The following is a 20420-nucleotide window of genomic DNA, read 5'->3' as shown; positions in this document are numbered from 1 at the left end:
CCATTAATTTATATGGAAAAAATGTTTGTAAAAGCAAAGATCCTCTTTTAATGCGAAAACAGGTTACTAATGTAAGTCTTTTGTAAAAGCGAAGTGGCATAAAGCGAACATTTGTAAAGCAGGGGACACCTGTATATGAAAGTTTTAGAGGCTTGACAAGGTAAACGTTAATCCCTAGCTGGAGAATGTAAAACTAGGGATCTTTGTCTTGTCGTAAGGCATCTTGGACAGCAATGAGAAGTATCTTCTTCAGAGTCCTGAGAATCTTTGAAATGCTCAGCCGCAGAAGGCTATGGATGCTCAGCCATTAATTACAATGAGGTCAACATATTCTTGGATATTAATGGAACCAAGGTACTTGCATCCAAAGTCAGAAAGGGCAGCTGTTGCAAAGGTTTATTGATGGTATTAAATATTGGAGTTAGCGGTGCATATCGCTGAATCCTTCTGCTATTTATGTTTTCTGATTGAAAAGTTCATGGACAGAACCTGTGTTGTGTTTAAGTAGGGGTTGTAAATGATCTGTGTGTAATGAACAACATGTTAATAATACTTTTTTTTTGAATTCTGAAAATTAACTCTGAAAATGTTCACTCATCCCTCATCTTACATTTCCAACTGTCAGAATCTTCCTTCCTGTGGGTGTGATTGGATGATGCCCAAGATTAAGATCAGTGAGATTTGTTAAAGTTTATATTTCACTCAAACACAAACTCTAGACTCCTACATTTCCTCCTATTTACCTTGAATTGCAGCCAGGATCAAACCTTGTGAGCCGAACGCTCATATCATGTATAAATGAACAGAGATATATTAGAGTAGTTCCTTCTTCTCTCTGTTTCTTTTTTTTTGCAATCTAGGATATAAGAATATCATCACTGAAGATACCATCTGTGAATCAGTGGTAGTAACTATCTGATCCCATTTCCTATTAATGAGGACACTTTTCCATTTCTAAGGACCTTGACCTAGTACGCTAAGTGCCAGTAGCAGACCTATTGCAAACTGATGTAGCAGACACTGAATGAGTGACGGCACTGTCAATCGGGGTCAAACATGGATAGAAACATAGCAAACCAACAGCACAATACAGGCCCTTCAGCCCGCAATGCTCTGCTGAACACATACTTACCTAGGGTTACCCATAGCCCTCTATTTTTCTAAGCTCCATGTAGCTATCCAGAAGTCTCTTAAAAGACCCTATCGTTCCCTCCTCCACGACCGTCACCAACAGCCTATTCCACGCACTCACCACTCTCTGCATAAAAAAAATTACCCCTGACATCTCCTCTGTACCCACTTCCAAGCACCTTAGCTGTCCCAGCTGTCCAGATATGCAAGCCAGGGCAATATGATATGGAGAGCAAGCTGTTGACCATGTAGCAAGCTCCCCACCTCTACACATCTGATAAACACAAAGGAACAACAGAGGCCGATACAGTTTGGTACCAGCAGCGCTGCAGGATTTGCCATTCAGCCAATTCAACATAGAACTGCCTGAAGGACTGCAGCCCCAGATTTTTCCCTTAGAGTTTACTCCCAAAGCCTTCCCCATGAGTGGGTATAGCCACAAGGTTATGATCACAAGGTTTGAGATCAGAGTTTTCCTTCTCCTCCATGACCTGCCAACCATGTGGCTGACGAGCCCGATCTGCCTGAAAGGACTGGTTTTAAGGTGCCCACCTTTGCCCCTTCTCCTGTCACTAGAAATGGTTCTGCCAGGGTTAGTAACTAACCCATATGTGAACGCCAAGAGCTGGACTTGGTTTTCAGAGGCTAGTTGAGGTGCACGCCACTGGGAGTTTGTCCCCATTACCACCCCCAGCTATTACAACCTTAAGGAACCGGAGACTATTATTTCATAAAGTTGACCCATCTAGTTCTGGAGAGCAACAAAAGGATGGCCAAAAAATGTTTCGTACATTGGCACCTGTCATGCACCCTGAATGCCCCAAGTACTTGTTGACCGATGAAGTGCAGGCACATATGTATTGCAGGAAATACAGTAGCCGAATTTCTCATAGCAAAATCCCTCAGGTCTCATGAGATGATGATCAGATAATGTGATCTTTGCCGTTGATCAATAGCTTATTCGATATTCCAGTACAAAATGGAATACTGCAATAAACTGCCCTGTTGTTACCCAAACAAGGGTCAGGTAATGTGTTTATTCATCTGCAAGAGCAGGTGAAGCAATAGTTTAACATCTCCTTCACAAGAGCACATCTATAAATGCACCATTTTATTTATGTACGAGACTTTTTCCCAAGTGCCATGTAGGAAATTGAACCACAGCTTTCCTGTATAATTTTCTACCTTATGTTCAACTTTGAAGTAAAATTCTAAAGAAATGATGGTCGGATTTTTTCCCTATTGTTTGTTCTTTGCAAGTGAGTGATAGCGAAGCAGGCAATGGCCCTTGGAAGATTGTTCAGTGTGGAAGGTACTAAATAAATGCAAGTTGTTATTGCAAGTTGAGTCCTGACGAAGGGTCTCGGCCCGAAACGTCTTTAGTGCTTCTCCTTATAGATGCTGCTTGGCCTGCTGTGTTCCACCAGCATTTTGTGTGTGTTGTTTGAATTTCCAGCATCTGCAGATTTCCTCGTGTTTGCAAGTTGTTATTGTTGTAGGAGCAGCAATAAATCCTGTGGCATCAACCTTTGGGACACAAAGCAAAATCAAATGATTATTTGAGGTGAACTATTTGACTAACAGAAGTGAAAGCCCTATTACCATTTTTTCCATTTAACCTCCAAGACCTCTGAGACTTGAGCCCAACACTTTGAAAGGTCACCTTGACTGGAGGCCAAGATGTTGGCCAAGTGTTTACTCAATATTTTGCTTTTGTTGGCTCTTTTATTCCAATAGTCTGGGGGGAATTGAAATCTGAATAGTTCAGTGTGCAATTTGTGACAGTGGAGGATGAGCGATTATTATTTAAACAGCTGGCTGCTTTTTTACTGCGCTGGTATGTGGTGATATAATCAAGGATTGTAATACTCAGCAACAATCAGTTTGTTTTTGCATTTCTTCGCAACAGTCAAATGACCATCTGATGACATTATTTATTTGACCACAATTAAACTGGAGTAATAGGTAACACAGATGTGGAGAAGCGTAGGGTAATTGCCAGGCAATTGCACTGTCTAACGTAAAGCATCAAATAAGGTGTTGATTCATATCCTTGTGGGGCTTATAGAAACAGTTTAGTGATTATTTTTGTGATTATCCTGATGACAAAAAAAATTAGCTCTTCAAAATAAAGCTCATCTCCAATCTTTCTCTCACAAATCAGATAAAAGACAGAGCAGCTGCCAAGTTAAAATTGCTGCACACAACCCATCAAAGAGTCCTTAGGCCTCTACGATACAAATTCACATCCTATCCCATAGATTGTTTTAATTATTGTCCCAGAACTGGATTTTGTGCTTTTTTTTTCTATCTATCTTCTTTTTAACTTAAAAGTTTATCCTTTATGTCCAGGATGATCTCCAATCTTTGTGGCATGCTCTGAACCTACAAGGTTTCCAAAGGACTACTGGACACAATGTGTATCCTCTCCTGAAACACCTACACATGAAAGCAAATGTCTGGACAGATTACTTGATGGTCTTCTGTATGTACCTGTGACTATCTGGCTTCACTAGGTCCAAGGATAGATGAACAGATGATGCAGAGATCCATCAGATCAACCTGCAACACTCCCCCAACCCCTAATATTCAACAAGCACTCCCCAGATTGAGTCAAGCTTGCTCTAAGTTGTCCTTTTAAACACAACCAGGACAGCAACAATATTGATCAAACTTGCTTACTTACTGCCTGTTATGCCTCTGGCATTTCGGGCAACAATGAAGGTCCTCCATCTCTGGTCATGCTCGGGACCGTTCGTCATGTCAGTACCTTCCTCTCGGTTTTCACTACCATTGGTCACCCAAATCCCAGGTGGAGATTCAGGAATACCGTCACTCTCAGATGGAGAAGGATTCTTCATTGCTGTTTCTGTAATAGTTTTGTTTCAACAGTCAGGGTTGTTAGCCCTGAGCTGAATCCCCAAACCTGGAGGTCGGGTGGACGGTTTTTAGTCTGGCCTCTACCCTTTGACCTGTTTGGCATGGCTGACCCTGTCTCCAGCCAACATAGCTCTCCAGTTCATCGAGGCACTCAAGCCTCCAAACCAATTGACAAGGCTGCCGACCTCTTGAAGGAATATTGGTTAAACACAGGGTGAAACTCTTGTTACACTGTCCTACCACACACTTCCGCTACACTCCTCCATCAAACACTCCCAGGTCAGATCGAGTACAATACAGCTATGGAATAAACCATCTAAGTGTTCAACCATCCTCTATTCAGCTCCAGTGAAGAGGGCTGAATATTTTCTTCTGATTAATTGCCTCTGGAGATAGGGTACACAAATCAAGCATAAAATCTACATGTGTTAATTGGCAAAACAGACTATACACCCACTATAGCAATAATAGTTACAGCGAAAAGGTGTAAGTTCATTGATAGTGAATGACAGTTCATTTTAGAACTGTCCACTTTTACTTCCACCAAAGTCTAACAATTCAGTTGCTGGCTGGACAGCATTATGCAAATGAAATCCAGTTACTTCTGGAATGGAAAGAACTGTAACAATTTCTGGGCAGTTTTGGACCAGGTGATAAATTCAACAGAACACAAATCTTGTTTGATCCTGTTATGAGGTTTTCACATAGTGACATCATTCCTAGTCCAAGATTTCTTCAGAGCAAAGGCAATGAAATTGGGTCACAATGTTCTGAATATATGTTTCATTGGGTATTCCCTGAGTAACCTCAGGCTGCTGTTATCCTGGAACAATTTCAAGAAGGCCTCTCTGAACAGATCCTTGCCTCACACTGGCAACCCAACTCAAGTGGGTCCTCTTTGATATAACTCTTATATATTCTCCTCAAGTCCAATGTACTGTATCATCCACCCCAACTAAATGAAAGCCTTCATTTGACATCCCCATCTATTGATTATCTGATATTATCAGTCCCAAAGCCACCTCCTTGCTCCTTCCCCCAAAACCATGATCCCGCTATACTATTCACCACTGATTCACCTTTTCCCCCTTGTCCCTACTCAGTCCACAGTCCTTGAGCAAATTTCTATCCCATGATCACCAACACACTTTCCCCAATGATTCCTGCCCAGACTCCTTTCAGACTTCCTTGTTATTAAGTCAATGAGCACAAAAGCAGTTCCTTCAGCCCAGCTCATCCAGGCTGAGCATGGTGCCCAACAAGCTAATCCCTTATCGCCACATTTGGCCCCTATCCCTCTGAATCCCCTCTATCCATGTACTTATCCAAATGTCTTTTAAATATTGATATTGTATCAGTCTCAACCACTTGCTCCAGCAATTCTTTCCATAGATGTATCACAGGTCCTGGTTGATTCCTGATGCCACCTATCCTTCTCCGATGTCAGTTCGGCTTCCAAAACTCACCCCTAACACTTCAAAGCACAATCAATTCTCTGATGTATTCCCCTGACTTCAACTCCAAGCCCAAGTAGACTACCAACTTCTGATCCTCAACCTCTGACTCACAGATTGGCCATAGCCCGTCCAATTCATGGACTGGTTTAAGATGTTGCATTATGCACTCTGCAGAAGTGCAGCACATAAGGTCAAGCACGTAAAGACGTTTCTGCAGACATTACCAGAAATTAGCCTGCCATGTAAAAAAATGCCTGTCACACCTCCACACTGTTTGGATGGACTTACACACCTGTCCCAGTGCTCTCTCATATTTAGAACTCTGCCACATTCCATGAAGTTTGGCATAAGTGTGTTCTGTATTCCTGTAGATCGTGTCACGTACACTCACAGCTCAAGGTGCATTGTGCATGAGGAACTCCATTTATCTCCTGTGCACCTTGTGACAGCTCAGGCTCCTGCTAATCTCAGCATCTCACAGCAAAATAGAGACTATTGTGTTTGTGCCAGCTCCTTGAACAAGCAATCACATTCTAATGAGCAAGTGGTGACTTTTAAGCATGACGAAGCATGTAAACGTGGCTCTATGATACATTTACAGTGGAATTTGGAAGCAAGTTAGCTCCTGGTGGAAGACAGAATTAGCTGTTAACTCAGAAAGAACTGTAGTAATCCAGACTGCTCTGGAGGTCAGATATGAGCTCTCAAGGACTGTAAAGATTTGAGCAATGTCACATCTGTAGATATGAGCTCTCTAGGACTCTGAAGATGTGAGCAATATCAAATCTGTAGATATGAGCACTCGAGGACTCTAAAAGGCTGTGCAATGTCAAACAATCTCTCCTGTATTCTTATGAGCAAAACAGCATGATTTGGCTGCATAGTGGAAACCATGATAACCCTTAACTTTCCAATTTCTACTTTCTTGGGCTTGAGTAAGTTGGGAGTTTTCCTCACGTGGAACTAGTAGGAAATAAAAGACTGCAGATGCTGGAACCTGGAGGCACAGACAATATGCTGGAGGAGGAACTCAATGGGTCAGGCACAGTCTGAGGGAGAAAAGTCATGATGCAGGGTTTCTACCTGAAAAATTTAACATTTCTCTTATCTCACCGCCCCCCCCCCCCCCCATCACCCCACGGATGCTGCTTGACACACTAAATCCACCTGTAGATTGTTGGTTGTTCCAATGTCTCATGAAAACTGTCTAGGCGAGTTCGGACTTCTCTCCTTAGAGAGAAGGAAGACGAGAGCTGACTGATAGTGGCTTACAAAATGATAAAAGGCATAGGCCGTGGATAGACAGAGCTTTCTTCTCAGGGCAGAATGCTAATATGAGGGAGCATAATTTTAAGGTGATTGGAGGAGAAGCATAAGTTCTTTTTTACACAGTGATGGATGCTTGGAATGCTAGGTTGGTGGTAGAGTCATTTAAGAGACATTACTGACATTTAAGAGACTCTTAAATAGGCACAAAGATGAAAGAAAAATAGAGGGGTATGTAGGAGTGAAGGGTCAGATGGATCTTAGAGTATGTTAAAAAGTTATCACAATACTGTGTGCCAAAGAGCTTGAACTGTTCTGGAATGATCAATATTCTTGGTCAATAACAAGAAGTTTGTACTTAGATTTAGACAAATGCTGAGTAAAAGTATCCAGCTACTAAATCTACCCTCTGTAGGACCAGATTTTTCCATCACATCAGTTAAAAGGTGATGCAGGAGAACAAGCTTGAAACAATACAAGGCTATTTTGTGTCTGTCCTGTTCATGCCACTGGCTCTTATCGAATGTTAGTGACATCCATGAAGGCAATTCCTCTGACTTTCAGAAGGGCTTTTGATCATTTTCTTCACAGTGCGGAGACATTGTTAAACTGAATGAAGGAAGGAAAGTCACATCGTATTTGTACTGCAATCTTTGATTTAGCACTCAGTATAAAGTTCGTAGTTAAGAAAGGAAGATGCTCCTTTAAAAAGGTATTAGTTATCCAGTGTGATGTTATGTGTCTCTTCTCTCACTTTCCTTTCAAGCACAAGTGCAGAGAGTTGCCAACAATCTAAGCAAGCTTATCCTTGGACCATAGTGTTCAGTAAGATTTCCTCTCCACCTCTGTGGAGATTTGATCTGACAGGTTTCTCTGTCCTGCTGGTAGCTCTTAAACAAAAGGCCATAAGAATGAAGCTCACTAGAGACTGTGATCTGTTGGCATGCTTGTTCAGTCCAGAGGTTCTGACCCTGACGGTATTTCACATAAACATCCCCACTCTCCATCTTTCTGGGAAAACAAAATCTCTGAATGTGCCTTTGTTTGTAGGTAATTGACAGGAGCCGGGAATTCCAGAAATCCACAGTCCCAATTGGAATCCGCAGTATGTGACCTCACTTTCCAGTCAACACTTTACTGTGGCATTCTTAAAGGGGCTATGAATCTTAGCAAGATTTTAAGTAGTGAATGCACTGAGCAAGTGTTAGAAAAATAATATTTGTATTCATAAGAACAAAAACTTCAACAACAACTTCCACAGTTATGTACTAACTGGAGTGTAGAAGAATAAGGGGGATCACATTGAAACCTATTGAATGTTGAAAGGCCTAGATACAGCGGGTGTGGAGAGGATGTTTTCTATTGTAGGGGAGTCTTGGACTAGAGGGCACAGCCTCAGAGTACAAGGATGTCACTTTAGAACTGAGATCAGTAGAAATTTCTTTAGCCAGAGGGTGGTGTATCTGTAGAAATCATTGCCATGTATGGCTATGGAAGCCAAGTCATTGAGTTTACTTAAGCAGAGGTTAACAGGTTCTTGATTATGAGGATGTCAAAGGCTACAGGGAGAAGTTAGGAGAGTGGGTTGGGAGGAATAATAAATCAGGCATGATGGAATGATGTAGCAGATTCGATGGGCTGAATAGCATAATTCTGCTCCCATGTCTTGTGGTCTTATGACACTTTCTATGCAGCAAAAATACCACTTGTTTCCTTACAAGACTGATGCTGAATACCAAAAGGAAATGCTTGGGCTGGTGACCAAAGGATTCATCAATGGGACAGGTTTTAGTGAATCTCTTAAAGAAGGAAAGAATGGTAGGAAGGCAGAAATGTTTAGGGGTGACATTCCGCAAATTAGATCCCTGGTCACTGAAGGCACTACCTCCAGTGTTGTTGCAACAAAATTCATGGATGTGCAAGAGTCCAGAATTGGAACAATGAAGATATTCTTGTAGTGGCTGGATGAAATCAAGCAGAAACAGAGGAGGAGAGAAATAGTGCTGGAGTTTGAGGCAGAAATGAAGAATTCTAAATCCACTCTTTGCTTAATTTGGAGCCAATGCAAGTCGATACAAAATAATGATGGCTGAGCAGTACTTGAATGCATTAGGACACAGCTAGCAGTTTGAAGCCACACGTTTACAGAAATTGGAACTTCTTAACACATTTCATGGGCAGAGGATACCTAACCAACTACCAATACAGTATTATTAAATGAGCAATTTAATTTAGTGAAATTAGTTGGGCAATAAATATTAGCTTGAACTAATAAAGACCTGATGCAAGGTTTTAACCCAAAACACCAACATCTCCTTTTCTCCTACAGATGCTGTTTGACCTGTTTAACTTCCTCCAACAAGATTCCAGCCTCAGTAGTCATTTGTGTCTCCACGATGTAGAATTCCCCTGCTCCCCCTCAAATAACACCTCATTCAGCATCTTAAAGATATCGATAAGATTGAAAGAGTACAGAGAAAATTTACAATGATGTTACCAGGGCTTGAGGATATGAGTTATAGGGAAAGGTTGAAAAGGTTTTAGGGCTTTATTCCCTGGAGCGTAGGAGAATGAGGGGAGATTTGATAGACATATGCAAAATTATGAGGGGAATTAATAGGGTAAATGCAAGCAGACTTTTTTCTACTGAGGTTGGGTAATACTAGAACTGGAGGTCATAGGTTAAGCGTGAAAAGTGAAATATTTAAAGGGAACATGAGAGGGAACTTCTTTACTCAGAGGGTGGTGTGAGTGTGGAATGAGCTGTCAGAAGAAGTGAAGGATTGAGATACAGTGTGGAATAGGCCCTCTCAGCCCTTCAAGCCACGTTGTTCAGTAACCCCCAATTTAACCCTAGCCTCATCACAGGACAATTTACCATGACCAACAAGTATACCTTTGGACTGTGGGAGGACATCAGAGCACCCAGAGGAAACGCACGAGATGACGGGGAGAATGTACAAACGGGCAGCAGTGAGAATCAGACACAAGGCACTGGTACTGTAAAGCCTTGTGCTAATCACTATGCCATCGTGCCACCCCAGATAATTTTGGTTAAGTACATAGATGGAAGGAACATCGAGGGCTATGGGCCTGATGTGGATCAATGAGACTAGGCTGACCAACAGTTCAGCACAGACTAGATGGACCAAAGGGCCTGTTTCTTTGTTGTACTGCACTATGTCTCTATCTCATCTGAAAGATAGTACCTCTGCCAGTACCATTCTGTGAGTGCCAGCCAAGGTTATGGGCTCAAGTCTCCAGAGTCCGAAATGAACTCTTAACCCTCTGAATAAGCATTGGGAAAAAAATGTCAACCACCCAGCAAGGAACGTGCTTCAAGGTGTCACACACAAAATGCTGGATGAACTCAGCAGGCCAGGCAGCGTCTATGGAAAAGAGTAAACAGTCAACGGTTTGGACCAAGACCCTTCATCACTCTTTGCTCTTTTCCATAGATGCTGCCTGTCCTGCTGAGTTCCTCCGGGTGTGTGTGTGTGTGTGTGTGTGTGTGTGTGTGTGTGTGTGTGTGTGTGTGTGTGTGTGTGCGTTTTGGATTCCCAGCATCTGCAGGTTTTCTCATGCCTGTGGTACTTCAAGGTGTGCCCATTTGATTGTGTGCACAAGAAGCTGTCCATATTAATGCCACCCCAGGGATGATGTACACGTCAGGCATGCTCACTGGAAGCTTTCTTTCCTCACTGGTGTAGCTGGCAGTATACACTCAGTTTGCCTGCGTACTTCATTGAAAGCCAAAAAACTGTTCCTGTACCTGTGAAATAGGCGCAGTCAAAGACCTGTGGATCACAGCCTATTCATTATAAACTGGTCTACAATCCTGATATGCAAGATCTACTTTGAACTTGACTCCATTCGTTTAGTAACACGCCCAGCACAAAATAAACCTGACCCGGCAAGTGAGCAACTGAAGCTTTGAATTCCAATCAGCCAGATCACTTCCCATCCCCTCCCATCTCACAAAATTCCTAATCCCAGAATAACATGAAAATGATTTATCCCATTCCAAGCTAAATATTGCTCCTTCGAGCCACCCATCCCCTCCCTCATTATCTCAGGTCCGTGGTATCTTGTCAGTGAATGTACTGTGTAAGACCATTTATTCTTAGTGTTCCAGGATACTGACCTATGTTGCTTTGCATTTATTTTGCGAATATTTTTATTTGAAATAGCTGTGCCCTGGAAGTTTTGTCCAATCATGCTTTGGGACTGGACTGATTCCAGCACAATCAGAACCAAACCTCTGCAAGACTGGACAGTAGAGATGCTCAGAAGCACAACTGAAATATGCTGCTTTGCCCCTCACTCCCACCAAGTGCCTGTGCTTCAAGTTTGAGTAACCTAGGCAACTGGTCTCATCCTCATGTACGGATCCTGCCATGGCCTCACACTTTTCTGCTCATATAACCTCCTCTGGGCCATTCATGCTTCAAGATTCCCGTGTTCCTCCAGTCCTAGCCTCATTGTGCAAGTTTCTTCGTTCTGTCATTAGTGGTAATTTTTGTCAGGTAACTTCTCAAAATCCATTCATATCTACATTCCATCGGTTTCTAGAGGAATGCTGAGGTGACGTGGATGTGGAGGGGATGTTTTCTATAGTGGGGAAGCCTAGGATCAGAGGATGCAGACTCAGAGTAGAAGGATGTCCCTTTAGAACAGAGACGAGGAGGAACTCTCCAGATCAATGGGAGTAGGCAGTTTGTGGTTTTAGCATGGACTAGATGGGCCAAAAGGCCTGTTTCTGCGCTGTACTTCTCTATGACTCTGTAAATTTCTTTAGCCTGATGGTGGTGAAACTGTGGAATTTAATTGCCACAGGTGGCTGTGGAGGCCAAGTCACTGTGTATATTTAAGGCAGAAACTGAAAAGTTCTTGATTGGTAAGAGTGTCAAAGGTTACGGGGAGAAGGCAGGTGATTTGCCATGGTGAAATTGTAGAGCAGATTTGATGGGCCAAATGGACTGATTATGCTCCTATTTTTCTCTGTACTTAACAGCATGCTGTCTCCTCAGCTAAACTATAGTTGCTTGTCCTATAGGTACTGTAGGCCCCTGGGATATTACACAATGCAAAAGGCACAATATGTATGCATGAGGATGTAATAACAGCATGTTTACGGGAAGTAGTGGAGCAAAGGAACACACTGTTTTTTGTACCACAATGCAAAGTCTGAATGAATGTGAAAGAGTTGGCAAACGATGCAAAGAATTTAAATTTTCAGAGCAGGCTGCACTGTGCTTCTTTCGCCTTGGGTTTACTATCCATGAATAAATGTCCACTATTTACCTTGGAATTCATAATACACAAATTGCTGACTGAATTTTATGCAATTTTATCCCTTGAGCCAATGCAATGTGTCACACTTTGATACACTGCTCTGTGAAGGAACAGGAATATAGAAAGCTCTCTACAGAGAGACATTTACAAGCTTTTCATGGTTGATTATGTTTCTGATCAGGAGACAGTGGTTCAGCAGCCGGGAACAGCTGTGTGCAGGTAATGGATCACTCAGATTAGACACAGGGATTCCATACTTGCTAAAGGTCTCAGACTGGTTCTAACTCTTTAAATTGTTCTCCACTCCAGGGACTTTCCACTTAACTCAAGTGCCTACTTGAGCTTGAAGTGGCTTGTTTATTGATTTGTATTTTTGTAAATATTAAGAGCTTCCCCTCTTTCTGCTCATCCTTCCTGGTTCTCTCTCTCTCTCTCTCCAAAGAGTGCAAAGATCCAGGCCATCGTGACCTTCTGGAGAGTTTTCAGCCACCGTCTCCTTTTGTTTCAGAGTTATAGAGTCTCAGAGTAGAGAAACAGGTCCTTCAGCCCATCTGATCCATGCTGGACTGTTATACTTCCTATTCCCATCGACCTACACTTGAACTATAGCCCCCCAATACCCCTCCCATCCATGTACTTATTCAGTCTTCTCTAAAATGTTGCAGTCAAACCCCTTTCCAACACTACTGCTGTTCCACACATGACCCTCTGAGTGAAGAAGTTCCCCCTCATGTGCCTCATAAATATTTAACCTCTCACCCTTAACCTATGGCCTCTAGGTGAAGTTCAAATTTAATTGTCATTCAACCATACATGAAATCCGATGAACACAGCCAAACAGAACAGTGCTAGCCCACAGCCAAGGAGCAAAACGCAGTACCAGCAGCCATTAAGACAGCACATATAAGATAGCAGTAAAATAGTCACACAAGAAACATCAGAGTCCCTGAGTCCATGAATGTTGCAGCAGTCAGCAGTCGAACATAACACACCTTGTTTTCTGCCGAGTGAACACTGGGGGGCAGTAGCAACTCCAGCATTCATGCCACATCACACGGGCTCCAGCACTCCTGTGGAGTACACCAGCTGAGGCTCTATGAAGCAGCTGCAAACAGGCAACACTCTGGCTTGAGGCCTAGTACTGGCTCTGACCGAGGCCGCATGGGTCCCAATAAAACAATGAATCGGACTGGCAGCATCCCACATTAACAACGTCTAATAGGGTCCAGTGATCACAAGAAAATGGAGCAAGACAATCACCCACTGTCAGACTGCATACCTCCTTGCACACCTACTCCAACACCTCGCTGTCACAGGCAGGAGCACAACCCACACCAAGTCCAGCTCCTTTCGTTTCTTTACCAATGAGCAACTTGCCAATGTGGTGGACCTGCAGTACTTTAAATTCTTAATGTCCAGCAAGTGCTGGTAATCATAAAAAAAAAGTTTTTAAAAAGGCAATAGCTCCTTTGGTTGGCACCTTAGAAGCCACTGTGTTCAAATGTGTAGGTATCTTACCAGACGAGTTCTATTCTCACACATCCTCAGTGAATAAATCCAGCTTGCATTTACCCTATCTGTACCTCTAGTAATTTTGTATGCATCTATCAAATCTCCCCTCTTCTCCTACATTCCAATGGAAAAAGTCCTAGCCTATTCAAACTTTCCTTATACCTCAAGTCCTCAAGTCCCAGCAACATCCTTGTAAATATTCTCTGTTTTGAATAAGAAGTGAGTGAGAAATCATATGCCAGTAGGGTTAGTTGCAGTAAATGGGAGATAAGAAGTTTTAGGCCAAATGGCCTGTTATTGTGCTACGTATTTAAGTAAGGTAGCTCCAAACAGCGGTAGAGCCTGGCTACTGACTTGACCATCTATTAGGTTAATCTATTCGCATCAGATTCCAGGCTGGGCCATGTCTGAGAAATGTAAATCCTTGGAATCAGGGCAGCTCAACCTGAACAACATCCACATCCTACTCATTGTTTCTTCTTCCCTGCAGTAGTGGCTAGGGTGCTCCTGTGTTGTCTAGCATGGGGTCCTCGGGACAATTATTCTTCTGGCAATGTCCAAGTTAGCTTGGGTTACGTCTTTTTTTTGTTATTTAGACATACAGCACAGTAACTGGCCCTTCTGGTCTAACGAGCCTGTGCTACCCAGACCTATTTACCTTCCAATCTGTATGCCTTTGGAATGTGGGAGGAAACCAGAGCTCCCAGAGAAAACCCACGTGGTTTTGGGGAGAATGTACAATCTCTTTATAGACAATGGAAGGATTTGAAACCGGGTTGCTGGCACTGTAATAGCATTATGCTAACATGTCACCCACTTTAGCCGAGCTTGGACTTAGTTTAGATGCTTGTGCTCTGTTTGGGCTGGTTTTTAATTTTGTGTTCGAGCAAATCATTAGTATCTGATACACACTTAACTCAACATGGAGCAGAACTGAAACTGGGCATCCAGACCTCATTACATCAGTGAAAGCAACAGCATTAGCAAGACTTCTGTAATGTGGCAAAATGTTCCACGGTAATTCAAAGAAATATAGTAGAACATCTTATGAGCAAAAGTTTGGTCAGAGGGGTTGGTTTGGAGAAGCATCTCGAGGAGATATTGTTAAAGGTTTAAAGAGGAAGGTGCAGAGCTAACGATGGAACAAAGGGAATGGGGAGATGCTAAAGCCAGGAACTACGCGATTTCAGATACTTGTACAGATGTAGGAAGCAACACGGATAGGGAGGGAAGACGAGAAAGGGGACAGGAAGTTTGAACCTGGAGACAGTCTGAGTAAGCAACACTGGTAGAGTGGTGGAGGGGGCAGGGGGTGCGGTAAAGGCTTTAGGTGATTATGGATATTGGAGGTAAACAGGAGTGCTGATGGATAAAGATCCTGTTATACAGGTGAAAGTTTTGCTGATGGAATAGATATGGGCTTTCCCCCTTTTGTTGCAAATTTCAGGTGAGTAGAGAAAGGCCTGCATTTGTATAGTGGCCTAGAAATATGATGTTATAGCATCCTTCTTCAGTACTCTACCAATTGAAATTGTTTATCATCCATCCGGAAATTTGCCCAGCTGCTTCCAGTACAAGTCACCATCACACCTCTGACATGATCTGCCAGATCGTGTAGTGGCACAGTGGTGTAGGGGTTAGCACATTGCTTTACAATGCCAGCCACCCAGGTTCAATACCCTCCATTATCTGTAAGGAGTTTGTACATTCCCCACACGACAGTGTGGGTTTCCTCCGGGTGATCTGGTTTCCTCCCACATTCAAAAGACATGCGGGTTAGTAGATTAATAGGTCACATGGGTGAAAGTGGGCAGAAGGGTCTATTATTGTACTGTACCTCTAAGTAAAAAAAAATATATAATTTCATTGGAGGCATGGGATGATGTCATTCCCTATGCAAGGTTTCTATTTGGGCTTTGCGGGAGAATTAAAACAAAGTTGTTCCATCATCGACCATTCAGGGAACAGCCTGGTCTTTGCAACCTGATGCCCTTTTACCTTTCATCCTTCTGATATCCAGCTCTTTAACTGCTGTGCCTCTGTCCCTTAATGTTCCAGTCTCTCTGCCCCACTCTCAAATACCCAATCACAACATTTCCAAGTGCTCTGAGCTCCCTCTATACCCCACCACAGAGCATTGATACTCAGCTGACCATCAGCTCTGATCATTGGTACTTATGCTCCAAGTCTCTATTCATTGGAGCGTAGAAGGTTGAGGGGGGATTTGATCGAGGTATTTAAAATTTTGAGAGGGATAGATAGAGTTGACGTGAACAGGCTGTTTCCATTGAGAGTAGGGGAGATTCAAACTAGAGGGCACGATTTGAGAGTTAGGGGGCAGAAGTTTAAGGGAAACACGAGGGGGTATTTCTTTACTCAAAGAGTGATAGCTGTGTGGAATGAGCTTCCTGTAGAAGTAGTAGAGGCCAGTTCAGTTGTGTCATTTAAGGTAAAATTGGATAGGTATATGGACAGGAAAGGAGTGGAGGGTTATGGGCTGAGTGCGGGTAGGTGGGACTAGGTGAGATTAAGGGTTCGGCACGGACTAGGAGGGCCAAGATGGCCTGTTTCCGTGCTGTGATTGTTATATGGTTATATGGTTATAAGTCGTCAGCTGTGAAATGCTTTAGACCTTGTGCAAAATGAAAGTGGGGGGGGGTTAACCACAACTGAGGGGATATTCACATTGCAGTGCCCATGTGGGTGTGCTGAAACATCTAAAGGAGCCTTTAAGGTGTCCAAAGTGCTTTCTAGTCATCAAAATGCATTTTGCATGTAGTCATTACTGTATATTCTGAAGTAACCATATAACCATATAACACTTACAGCACGGAAATAGGCCATCTCGGCCCTGCTAGTCCGTGCCAAACGCTTACTCTCACCTAGTCCCACCTACCTACACTCAGTCCATTCCTTTCCTGTCCATATACCTATCCAATTTTACTTTAAATGACAAAATCGAACCTGCCTCTACCACTTCTACTGGAAGCTCGTTCCACACAGATACCACTCTCTGAGTAAAGAAGTTCCCCCTCGTGTTACCCCTAAACTTTTTGCCCTTTAACTCTCAACTCATGTCCTCTTGTTTGAATCTCCCCTGCTCTCAATGGGAAAAGCCTATTCCCTCCAACTCTATCTATCCCCTCATAATTTTAAATACCACTATCAAGTCCTCCATCAACCTTCTACGCTCCAAAGAATAAAGACTTAACTTGTTCAACCTTTCTCTGTAACTTAGGTGCTGAAACCCAGGTAACATTCTGGTAAATCTCCTCTGTACTCTCTGTACATGTGACAAATAAAGCTAATCTTTATTCAGTATGACACATGCATTATTATATACATACTTGAGAGAGGAGGCAGAGCTTTATTTGATATCCCCTTTGAACAAGCACCAATATTGTTATGGTCCCACAATACTGCACTGGGAGTCTCAGCTTCAATTAGGCCCTCAAGATTCTTTGAAGAGGAATCTGAACCCATGACCTTCTGACTCAAAGTCAAGTGTGCTACCAACTGAGCCACAACGGATGCATCTGGAAAATCAAGAGTGGTTGGTGTTCTGGCAATGGATTAGGGAATTGAAACTGTGCACTTCCCTAAATATCGGTGCCCCCTTCCCTATGTCACCTCTGTCTGCTTTAATATGTGATATAGATATATTTAGTCGTGCTAACTACTATGGGCGATCAGGACTTCAGTACTGTGGAGTCAAGTAAAAGTATCTGTATATGTAATCCTGTGGTTTGTCCCAGAGCCTGGCAGTATGAATGAGTTAAGAGAAGATTAATGGTTCTAGTCTTCACCTCTTGAAATGTTAATCTGCAAATTGTTGGCCTAAATAGGTTCCTTTAACACCCCATTATTCACCAGTAATTTCTACCCAGTCACCATCATGCTGCCAGTTTAATTAACCCTTTTGGGAAGGTGCTGTTCCCTTTTCATTGCTGGTGTAAATTACATTTACTGATCGCCCTTGGGGACTAGCAGAAAGCACAGAATCCAAAATGTCACCACGGATTCAAAGAGCATGTGATCAAATTCCTCTGGCCATTGCAAGTTGTGAACTTTGGGTCTTGTTCTGGTCACGAAGACGGAGGGGCAGAGGGATCATTCAAACACTGGAATCGGCACACAGAGGAACTACAAGACTGAATTCAAAGAATGGAGTTCTGGGCTCTGTGGAAAGACCAGAAACCCGACAATAAAAAGCTGATATAATAAATTGCTCTAGGAAACTTTTAACCAGAATGTGTATTGCAAGAAAATGCTGCAGATGCAAGAAATCTGAAACAAAAGGAAGAGATGTCAGAAACACTCAGCAGGTTCAGACTGCAATATTTCAGCTCAATGACCCTTCATTTAGAACTGCTTCTGAAAAATAACCATTGGCCTGCAATATTGATTCTGTCTCTCTCCACAGATGCTGCTTGATCTGTAGGGTGTTCCTGGCTTTTGAAACAATTATGTTACTTTAAATTTAGACATGAGTCAATTTAAAAAACGGAGCGCCAGACTAGTAAAAGAAGATATCAGGATGTAAATCTTTTTGGACTAATTATGAATAATGTGTGGATACAAATCTAGGTAATGAAAGGAAAGCAACCTTGGAGTTACTTTAACAATTGGATGTACGACTGAACCAGGTTTTGGAATCTTTACCGATGTATTGCTGAGTTAAGAGGGGTCAAATAATCTTCCACAACTGTAATTAGTTCAGACAATGTAAACATCTGAATCAGTAATAAGCATTCAGCAAATAATTCTGTGGGTAGTTCTGCCTCAATCTTGTTGGTTCAGAGCGTATCCCAGCTTTTGGTTTAGATTATCTGACAGAGTAAAGGCTGTTTCTCTAGCCACCTGAGCCTCAAAACCAGCTTAACGGGGCAACATCCTGAATTAAATTGAACATTCCAGCCAATTTGTTCCCCAGCAGTCTGAATTTCCATTGTTGAATGTAAAAGAAGAGCAGCTGCCCGTTCTCACTTATCCTCCCCACAAGGGCAATTGAATCTTCGCTTTTTTGTAGCTTGTTTTCCTTCTGAAACCTTGCAAAGAAACATATTGTCATTGCTTCAGATCCAGTGTGTCAAAACCTTGAAACTTTTTTTTCCTTCAGTACTTCGGTATTACTTTCTCCACAAACAGTAAAACAACAAACAACTCAAGGACAATTAACGATGAGCAATAAATACACGCCTTGCCAACAACACCCACGTATCACACTTGCTTTCACGTGCCTTCATGAAGAATGCATGCGTAAGGCAAATATGACATCTGGCATTTCTTGAATGGACTAAAGCTGGCTTTTTTCTAGGGAAGAGTGGGCCAGTGGTTGGGGCCTTCTCAGGGAGACCTGAATGGTGACTGGACGAAATCGGCACCCAGTGTCTGAGAGAAAATCAGGGTCTTGACTGGCAAATTGGGGTCTGGGGTAACATTTGCAGATCGGGGATGAAATGGAGGGGTAGAAGGATTGACATTCAAAAGGAAGGAGATAGGTCATGGAATTTTCATGAATGCTGTTTGAGCCTGGAACTGCCTTAGTAGAGCCTGCTTTCCTGGAAATGGGATTGCATAATGGTTTTGACTGCACTAATGCATTTTTTCTGTATTCTGTTGGATGCTGATTTTCTTTTTTCCAGAATTAAACTTATGAATCACAATTTCCAGTCTCTCAGTTACTTTGGGGCCACCATTCCCCCCATCTCTAACACACTACTTCCTCAGCCCTGAACCGATTCTCCCCACTGACCACCCATCACTAGCCACTAATGCCTCTATCTCCTCTTCATCTCAATCCGTCCGTCAGTAGGTTCTGATGTGTCCCTCCACGGCTCCCAACAGCCTATTGCTCGTGCATGATGGAGGGTCAGGTGGGGATAGAACTTCTATCTCTGTTCCCACCCAGCCCTCCGTCACCAGAGCTCAACGTGCCTCCCTCCTGATTTCCCATCATCCTTCACCAGGGGCCCCCATTCATCAAGGAACCCTGAGGACCCTGTGTCAATGGCGACAGAATAGGGCCTGTGACCACTGGCTGAGTGCTAACCTGACCAGACCAACGGTACCTCACTTTTCCCGGCCAAAGTCCACATGCCAGATAATAAAATGGACTTACAGAGACTGGGAATGAACACACGGAAAGAGATGAGAAACTACTGCATTCTGGTTTTCACTGAAATTGGCTAAACAACAACATGCCTGATTAGGCGTTTCAACTCGATAGGATGACTCTGTTCCACACAGTAAGGAACTCCCTGTCAGGGAAATCCAAAGGAAATGGAATCTGTATGTACGTTATTAAAGGCTGGTGCACAAACTCATCTGTAGTTAGCAGTCACTGTTCTGGAACAATTAAACGTCTTACAATTAAATGTCAGCCACGTTACCTGCTCAGGGAGTTTACTGTCTACAGCCCCCCTGAGCATCAATGCCAACTTTGATGAGCTTTACAGCATCATCTACTCTCTACAAAAGAAGAGTCCGGATGGTCTCTTCATAATTGTAGGAGACGTCAATCATGTTAACCTGCAGGACATTTTACCCAAGTTCAACCAACACATCACCATGGCCTCTAGGGGAACAAACAGACTGGACCATGTTTATACAAGCCAATGTAATACCATGTGATATCCCACACCCTCATCTTGGCCAAGACCACCTCTCCATTAAGTAAATCTCAGCACACTGACCACTTCTGAAAATGGAGAACCCAGTCAAGAGGACCATTACTGTATGGCCTAATGAGGCAACCTCTATGCTCCAGGACTGCTTTGAACAGTCTAACCGGCAGATGTTCAAGGAGGCTGCCACAAATGCTGAAGACACAGGACATGTCATTAGTTACATCAGTAAGTGTGTAGACAATGTTAGTAC

General features: G+C 42.9%; 1 protein-coding gene across 2 annotated transcripts in view; it reads left to right on the top strand.

The window, feature by feature from the left end:
* Positions 1-20420, top strand: part of foxp4 (forkhead box P4) — a 403429-nt gene that overhangs the window by 105772 nt on the left and 277237 nt on the right. The window lies entirely within an intron of this gene.

The sequence above is a fragment of the Hypanus sabinus genome, chromosome 25 (genome assembly GCF_030144855.1).
Source record: "Hypanus sabinus isolate sHypSab1 chromosome 25, sHypSab1.hap1, whole genome shotgun sequence".
Taxonomy (NCBI): Eukaryota; Metazoa; Chordata; class Chondrichthyes; order Myliobatiformes; family Dasyatidae; genus Hypanus; species Hypanus sabinus.
The sequence above is the reverse complement of the archived record's forward strand: the minus strand, read 5'-3'. Positions and strand labels throughout refer to the sequence as shown.